Raw genomic sequence first — 9,786 nt, 5'->3', positions numbered from 1 at the left:
CAATAAAAAAATAATTATTTTAAAAAATAACACCATCCCATTACTGAATAGTTTCAACATATGAATCTAGGAGGAAACAGAAACATCTAGGTTATCACACTTTTAGCCTTACATTGCTTTATATTTTATGAAATCTTGAGCACCATGACAGGGAATGCATAATTTTTTTAAGCATGTAGATTTTTTACAAATTTTTTATATACATTCAATCACATTATTTAGCTTACAAAGTGAACATTTTAATATGTGAACATTTCTCTCCAGTCTAGTTGATCAAAATATCTTCAACAGATAACACCACACCTCCCCACCCATCAATGCTCTGCCTCTGTATCCCTCCTCCAAATGTCCTTCCCTAGGCCCCACTCCTCCACGCACACCACATCTGGTATTCACATCCATCTCTTGTGTTTGTACATCTTTAGTCAATCAGTTTCAGTCACAGAGTGCGGACACTTGGCATATATTAAGTGGGGACATATAATAGCCTGGCTTGTTTCACTTAGCCTGGCTTGCTTCACTCAGCAGTAAATCTTCCATAATCTTCCACTTTCTGTCAAAAGCCAGGGTTTTGTTGGTTTTTATGGCTGAATAGTATTCCATAGAGTATATGTGCCAGAATTTTTCAAACTCTTCTAAAAAGTATGATTAGGAAACACTACCTAACTCATTCCATAAGGCCAGTATCACTCTGATAGTAAAGCCAAGTAAAGACATCAAAGTAAATAAAAATTACCAACCAATATCCCTTATGAATTTAGGTGAAAAAGTTTTCAAGTAAATACCAGCAAATCAAATCCAGTAGCATATTAGGAGGATAATACACTATGATCAAGTGGAATTTATCTCATGAATTTAAAAGTCGTCAACATAGGAAAACCTATCAATATAGTACTTTGGGACCAGCAGTTGGCATAATGGCTATGTTGCTGGACTCCCATGTAGTCAACTGTGGTTCAAGTCCTGGACCCGGTGGCTTAAACTCATGCTGGGCCTCTGCGTGTGCATGCCCAAGATCCAGAGAGGAGAATGCAGGAGAAAGGATTGGGGCGTGGCCATTCCCCCTGGGGGGTGATTTCTTGCTTTCTGTCTCTCTCTATCGTTCTGGCAAGCGCATACACTCTATAGCAAAAACCTCTAAAAAATATAATACTGTAATTGAACAAAGAAATACAGCCATATGATCATCTTAGTTGACAATGAAAACAAGCTGACAAACTCCACATCTTTTCATGATAAAATCACTCAGAAAACTAGAAATAGAATTAAACTTTTTACTGACATTTATCAAAAACTCACTGCTAACATTATACTCAATCATAAAAAAAACAAAAGTTTTACTCCTAAGATCAACAATAAGACATTTATCTTCTCTCATCACTACTGTCAAGTTGTAGCTTGAGGAATAAGACAAGAAAAAAATAAATAAAAGTCATCAAAATTGGAAAATGTAAAACTACCTTTATTCACAGATGACATATTCCTATATATTTATAAAGTCCTCACAAAAGTGCTAAAAGAAAAGGCAATTAGAGCTAATTAATTCAGCAAAATTGCAGAGTACAATGCAAACACACGGAATCATTTGTATTTCTACTCACCAACAATGTACAGTCTAAAAAGTACCATAGAATATTATTCAGCCTTAAAAAGGAACAAAATTCTGACAGCTGCTACAATATGGATGAACCTTAGGAACATTATGCTAAGTGAAATACGTCAGTTAAAAAAGACAAATACTGTATAATTCTACTTATATGAAGTACCCAGAGTAGTCAAATTTATTGAAACACACACACACAAACACACAAATGGTGGTTTTTAGTAGGTTCAAGAAAGGCAAAAGAAGGAGTTGTTTACTGGATATTGGTTCACTTTTGCAAGATGAAAAGTGTTCTGGAGATTGGTTGCACAGCAAAGTAAATGCACTTGACACAACTGAGCTGGACATTTAAAAAATGTTAAGATGAGTAACTTTAAGTTATGTGTATTTTGCCACAGTTAAAAATAAATACATATTAAAAGCCTAAACAATGTATAGCAAATAAATGTTGACAAAGTTGTGGAGAAATTCTAATTCTCATACATTGTGAGACTGTACAATGGTGCAGCTGCTTTGGAAAACAGTCGAACAGTTTCTCAAAAAGCTTAAAATAATATTAGAAGATGGCTCAGCAATTCTATACTTAGATATATACCCAAAGGAATGGAAAATAGGGACTCTAACAGATACTTTTATACCAACATTCATTGCAGTATTATTCACAATAGCCAAAAATGCAGAAACAACTTTGTCATCATTAACAGATAAATGGGTAAACAAAATATGGTATATACATATAATAGTATATTATTTAGCCATTAAAAGAATGAAGTTCTGGCCCAGTCACGGTGGTGTAATGCAACACCATGCAATGCTGGAGGCTATCTGGGTGATCAGGATTTAGTTACCAGGTTGACCTATACATGCCAGGTGCATGCACATGTGTTTGTGATCCTGGCTAGGAGAGGTTTGGGGTAGGGTGGGTGGGGATCTTAACAGCGAACCCTGTTGACAGTGCTTGTCTTGAAAGAAAAAAAGAGAAAGGAATAACTAAATAAAAGAAAGAGAGAAAGAAAGAAGTAATAACTTTCTTAACAGCTTTATTTTTTGCCTTAAAGTGTGTGTCTCATTAGAAAGAGAGAGACAGAGACAGAGAGAGTGAGAGTGAGAAATCACCCCCTCAGGAGGGGATGACCATGCCTGGGCATGCACACACATGTACTCAGAGTGAGTTTTAAGCCACCAGATCTAGGATTTGAACCATGGTCAGCCATGTGGGAGTCCAGCAATGTAACCACCACACCGTCTGCTGGCCCCAATAACTTTTCTAAAAACTGAAATTCTGATACATGCTACAATGTGGATGGCACTTGAAAACATTATGCTAGTGAAATAAGCCAGGAACAAGAGGACCAATATTGCATAATTCCACTTACAGGAACTATCCAGAATAGGAAAATTCAGAGACAGAAAGTAGATTAGGGGTTACCTACCAGAGGCAGGAATGAGACAGGGAATGTAGAGTTATTACTTAATGGTTACAGAATTTCTGTTGGGGATGATGGAAAGTTTCAGAAATAGGTAAGTGGTCACACAACACCATGAATGTAATTAATGCCACTGATTGGACATAGAGAAATGGTTAAATTTTTAAAAATTTTTATTACATACATTATCAAAACAAAAAGAGAGAAAATGGTAATAGCTGCTACAAGTACTACTCCTACTATGATCTATAACGACTTATGAATTACCTAGTCTAGGCTAGGTACTGTTCTAGGTACTAAGGAAATAATAGTGAAGGACATTCTAGTGAGAGGGGACAGAAAATATATAAATAAATAAGGAATCAGGAAGTCTAGTTTTAGCCTCAAAGTAGTTGTGGTTCTGATATGTGTGGCTTCTATTCTCTATGAGCATTTGCTGGCTTGGGCCAGGCTATTGCGGCACACAGTGCTTTACATATTATCAAGTCCATGGCACTGGCCATTTCCTCTGCAAGCATCCTCTGCTCTTTTCTTCTTTCTGCTCTCTAGGCAACCAATTTTGGGTTGTTCTGGACCAGCTTGATCCTCAAACTTAAGAGCTGCTTTGGAATAACAGAGCCTAGGGCAGTCATGGGGAACCTAGATATTTCTCATTCTTCACCATATACCTTAGGATTCTGGCACCTCACTAACTACCTTCACTCTCCTTGACTCTATTCCTTGATTGTTAAGTTCCTTCAGTTCTTAACACTGTTCTTTACCTGATTTTTGCCTAGGTCGGTATGATTGGTTTTCCAACCATCTTCTCTCTTTCCCACCTCCCTCCCACTTCATGAATTTTGTATTCACAGCTCCAGGACTCTCATTATATACAAAATAATTGGCCCAGCAACAGTGGCACAAGCAGTAGGGTAAGCAATGCCAGAGGCTATATAGGAGGGCTTTAAGTTTTCATCCTGAGTCTACCTGAACATGCTGAGTGCTTCTACAGAGGTGCCCCTTATCCTGGCTAGCTGCAGAGCTGAGGAGGGGATCAGGATGTGAATACCCTGTTGAGGATGCCTTTTTCTATGTCTGTCTGCCTCTAAATTATATATATATATATATATAATTGAAAACTCAGATTGGTTATCAATTAGGTATTTGCTGTCAAGTAGGCAAAGTCAAACAAAGCAAATCATTCATTCCTCAGTTTGGCAAATATTTAATGGACCCCTGCTCTGTCCCAAGTGTTGGCAACTTCACTATGCAACTGGAATAATAGTAATAACCATTTCTTGAGCACCTATTGAGTGTACATTTTCCATGGATTAATGAAATGAATTTTAATACAACCCTGTGTGTGGACTGAGCTTGTCCTAATTTGTCAGCAGAGAAACTGAGGTTCAGAAAGACGTGGCTGAGATCACTGATCATGCCAAGTGCTCCTAGACCATTTCACAGCTGTGTATACCCCATACAGCCAGTGTGCCACATACTCCACCAACACTTTACCTTAATGTACCTCCCACAACTTTCAGCACACACTACATGCTTCACCCCATGTTCCTCTTGCATGTCTCAAACAAAACATCTTCATTATATACATTACCTAGATCTTGTGTTCCTCACAAATCACACAGAAACTGACATGGACAGACTTCACAAAGACACTGACATTGACAACTTCTCCTCCTCCAACACCCCCACACACACACACATACACACTGGCCATGCATATTATAAGCTATGCTTTCTACCCGCCCACTTAAGTAAGTATGTACACATTTCTCAGGAATATACAGTTACATCTGTGTTCTAGCAACAAAACTGAACACATAGATTCTTTACTCACTCTGCCACATTCCCCTTCCTATCTTCTCTTCTCCCAGACCTACCCTGTCTCCATGACAAACTGTCTTTATTTAATTCACATACAGATCCCCCAATACAGTTTCATACCATTGGCAGGCACATCGTAGGGATTTCCAAGCCTCCCTTTCCCTGACTGCCATCCCTACAGACATTTGGAGGTGGCCGTGAAGACAGATCTCTGCCCTGTACTTCGTGGAAATTTAGTGGTAAGGTTATGCCCTCTTTTACCTGCCCTTGCACCTTGCTCCCTACACCTTGCTCCCTTTCAATGTTGGGGTCATTTTATTATATCAGCCTTTATGGTGGAGTAGTTGAATCCCAGAACCATTTCCCCTGCCCCTTGTCATCCAGACATTTGAACCAGGGTAGAGAGGAATTGGATGTGGGAGCTTGGAATGGACTGGCATAACAAAGATCTCCTGGATTCAGACAAAGAAACAGAGGCAAGCTCTTCACAGGATCTAGGTTTAAAATAGACAATCAAGTACTTCTTCTATAACCAGCACTACTTCCTGCTTTGTGGAGTTAATCCTCACAACCCTCTACCATGATTCCTTGAATATAGAGTTTTTCAATGCCAATGTGACTTTAGGGTACTCACTAATCCTGTGTCTCTATTTTCCCCATTTGTCAAAGAAAAACCAAGTATGAGGTCTATTTTATCATGATAAGGAACAGAGAGTGTCAGTGGGCTGTATCAGACCTAGTCTAGGCTGGGAGCTTTCTGCATGGCTGTGTTTTCTCAAGGCCTTCCTCTGGGGGCCCTGTAGGGGGTCCTATGTATTATTTTAGGCTCAAAATGAATGTGTTAAAAGCATCATGTTGCAATATAATGAGTAAACTGGCAGGCTTTATAGTTAAACTACATGTACTTCACTTCTTTCTCATTGAAAAAGGGCTAATTTAAGTTCCAGTTCAGTTATCAGTTAGGTATCTGGTGTCAGGGAGGCAAAACCAAATCACACAAGTCAGTTATTCCTCATTTTGGCAAACACCTAAGGAAGCCCTGTTCAGTCCCAGCAAGTTGCTAAACTCTCTGACCTCAGTTACTCTGTCCTGGAAATAGGCATAATGTTGCTTTACTGATTAAATGAAAAGATGTCAAATGCCTGGTGTTATACTTAGCACATAATTTGGTCGTTATTGTTTTAAGTGTGTCATATTTCTAGTTTGAAGTGCTTACAGTGTGAACCAAAGTAACGCCATTTTAAGTTGTGGACTGAAGCCAAAATGACTTCGCCATAACCCAAAGACTGCTCATCAGGATAAGGCACATCACCCAGGATGGCTACCTATCTCAGAATAACATCAAAGACCAAATGGTAACGACAGGACCACCTGGGTATGATAGGACCACAGAGGCCCATTTTTCTTGCCAACCATAAGACTGCAGAAACTGCCTGTAAAACCCCCGGACTTTGAGCAGTTTATCAGCTCTGTCCTCTGCTTGGGCTGGATACTGTCTCGCTGCATCTGAGATCTCACTTGCTGCTGGAGGCTCTGCCAGTTCACACACCAACTCCTCCTCTCCCAGACAGTCCTTTGCTCTACCATCTTTGATGCTCCCTTGTCAGCCACTAGTCCCAACCTCCATACTCTAGGATCACTGGGTGGACTTTCCCTCTATGTTCATCTTTGGTCATCTTGTGGCAGCCACCACAACCATACTCTAAGATCTTTGTGGAGCTCCTCTCCAGCTCACTGATTGTGCCTCATAGACACCTAGTGTACTAAGCACTCGGCCTCCTCTGCACCCTTGTGGACTGCATTCCCCATCATTGTGCCAGCATAGGATGCCCAGTGCCTTGTGTCTCTTCGTGACTTGTAAGCCCCCTTTTACCCTGTGTGATTAAAACAACTTGAGAGGCAAACATGAGTCCTGTCCTCCTTCCATAGACTTGAGCACAGACTGGTTATATCTACTTGGGCAGCTAGTAAGAGTGAATCGAATCTCTACATATGGTCATACTTCCTTGGCACTAATTATTCCCTTCATTGTTTTGCCCCATGACATTCCTGGTTTATTGAGAATATTCAATATATGTTTACTGAATAAATGAATAAACTAAGTAATATACGGGTTCTTCAAAAAGTCCATGGAAAATTTGCATTATGAAAAAATTATTTCAGAATTTTTTGCACTGAAATAAACTTGTACTTTCATTTCATTTTTCCATGAACTTTCTGAAGTTCTCTCAAATAGCTCCACTCAGGCTCAGCATCACAGCTTCAAAAAATATCAAATATGATACCTGCCACTCATGTGTGTTCTACCAAAATGTAAACTGCATCAGGGCAAGGCCTTTATGTCTGTTTTGTACCCAAATTCCTAGAATAGTGTCTAGAAAATAGTAAGTGCTTGATAAATGCTTTTGAATGGATGAATAAGCAAATAAATTAATACTATATTCCAGGCACTATGTTAGGCATGTAAGATAGAATTCTAAGGCAAATAATCATAGTACTCATGGAGCTTACAGTTCAGTCATTGACTTGACAATCACAGCAGAGCCACAGTAGTATCTGCTAGTGGGTGCTACTACTCAACATATTGTGGTGCCCTAAAACCTGAGCATAGCGGTGTGTGTTTATAGTTCAGGTACTTGGAAGATTGAGGCAGGAGGATAACAACATAGTGAAACCCTGTATAAAAATATATATATATAATCATACCAATAATTGTACTGGGGTGAATGCTGTGAAGAAAGAGAGCAGTGTGTTGTGAGAGTGACATGTAGAAAGAATTTTCTAGTCTGGAAAGTGACAGGAAGTCTCCCAGAGCCAGTGACTAGCTGTGCTAAAGACTGAGAGAACAACTAATCAGGTGGTAAGTAAGGAGGAAAGGTGATGATGAGCTTGGGGTATTCAAAGATCAAAAAACAGTCAAATGGCTGGATTGTGGTGATAAAAGGAGTGAATAATAGAAGATGGTGATATTGCCAAGGGACAGATTATGTGGGCCTTTGTGGGCCATGGTAAAGAATTTGGCTTATGGTCCTGATGTGATAGAAAGACACTGGAGGGCTTCAAGTAGGATAATGACATGTTCTATGTTTTATAATTTTTTTATGGCTTTCTTGTGAAGAATGGGTTGTAGGAGTCAAGGGTAGAGGAAAGGAGACCTATATAGAGGCTAAGATGGTCTCCCAGATAGCAGATGATGAAGACTTGGACCTAACTGGTGGGAATTGACTGAGGAGAAAGGTAGAGGTATTAGGGATATATTCTGAGTGTGGAAGGATTTGCTGATAAGACTGTAGAGAAGGAAAAAGAAGGAAAAGATATTTCTTAGATTTTGCTTGCCACTTGGGTAGATGATAGTGCCATCTATCATTGGTAGAGAAGATTGTAGAGGAGCAGTCTTTGGAAGTGGAGGGAACAAAGCATTTTGTTTACCAGTGAGACATCCAAATGAAGATACCAAACATTAACCTATAACCCAAGAGAGAGGTTGAGACATCTTTCATAGGATTATAAATTCTGAATGTGCTAGGGTATCCATGAGTTAGTTGTCAGCAGAGGAGTGACATGAACTCATATTTGTTTTGATGTGATTACTCTGGATGCTGGATTGAGAATTGACTTTAGGAAGATAGGATGAAAGCTGGAGACCAGGAAGGAGGCTACTTCAGTCATAAAGGTGAAGTGTGATGGTGGCTTGAACCAGGGTAGTGATGGTGGAAATGGGAAGAAGAGGTTGAATTCAGGATAGATTTTGAAATAAGAGCCAACATATCTTGATAATAGATTAGATGTGAGAGATGAATGAGATGGAAGGGTCAGGGATGATCCCCAGTTCTGAATTTGGCCAATTGTGTTGATGGTAGAGCCATTTGCTGAGCTAGAGACCACTGGGAAAAAGAATATTTGAGGAAAAGATGTTTAATTAGGACATTTTCCCTATTCTCCTTACTCCCTATATGTCTTGCCAATCTGCAGTCACCTTCAAAAGGATTCTACCTCTTCTATCACAAATTCCACTCTTAGAGAATTCCTCCTTTATGTTGATGCACAGTGTTTCTTGACCTCTGTTAACGTCATGCACTTCCACTGGGAGAGCGCATCTACTTCTGTGACTACATTACCATCTTTATCCTAATAACTTCTAATGTTATATCTATATCCCTACTCTCTTCCCTGAGTTCCAGACCCACACGGCCAACCATACACTGGATATCTCCCTCTGGTTATTCCATATGTACCATCCACACAAAATTGACCTACAATGAACCAAACCAAAGTCTTCATACTGATTTATATATATATGTCCTATTCGTGTTTTCTAGTTGCATAAATGTCCTATTGTATACTCAAAATTACCTGACCAATGTTCTGGCCAAAGAAAATATAAGTCATCTTTGCTCTTAGTCCCCATATTTAACCTAGCACTAAGTCTTACAGATGCTACATGCTGAACAATATAGAGTAGTGATTAAGAGATGGAAAGAGATTGAGTTCTTTTATTTATTTATTTTTTGATTTAGCTGGTATAGTGTACTTTATTGACAGTTCATGACAATGTAGGGCTCCCTGAGCCCCCCTTCTCCAGAGAGTCTGGAATGGAAAATGTGTCAAGGAGAGGAGATTCTCAGTGTGATGGGAACTGAGTGTCATCATGACCTCCCCAGCAGCTGAGGACCTCTCTCTTCCTCGTGCTCTTGCTGGGGCTGGTGGTCTGGGGGCTCTACTCCTTAGAGGCCATGTGGACCATGAGGTCTACCATCCTGTTGCTGTAGCCAATTTCATTGTCAATCCATAAAATGAGCTTGACAAAGTAGTCATTGAGGGTGATGCCTGCCCCAGCATTGAAGGTAGAGGAGTGGGTATCATTGCTGAAGTTGCAGGAGATGACCTAGTCTTCAGTATAGTCACCTTAATTTATGTCTTGGCCCTGCACCTACT

This window comes from Tupaia chinensis, unplaced genomic scaffold, assembly GCF_000334495.1.
Source record: "Tupaia chinensis unplaced genomic scaffold, TupChi_1.0 Scaffold138260_1, whole genome shotgun sequence".
NCBI lineage: Eukaryota > Metazoa > Chordata > Mammalia > Scandentia > Tupaiidae > Tupaia > Tupaia belangeri.
Note: the sequence above shows the minus strand (reverse complement) of the source record.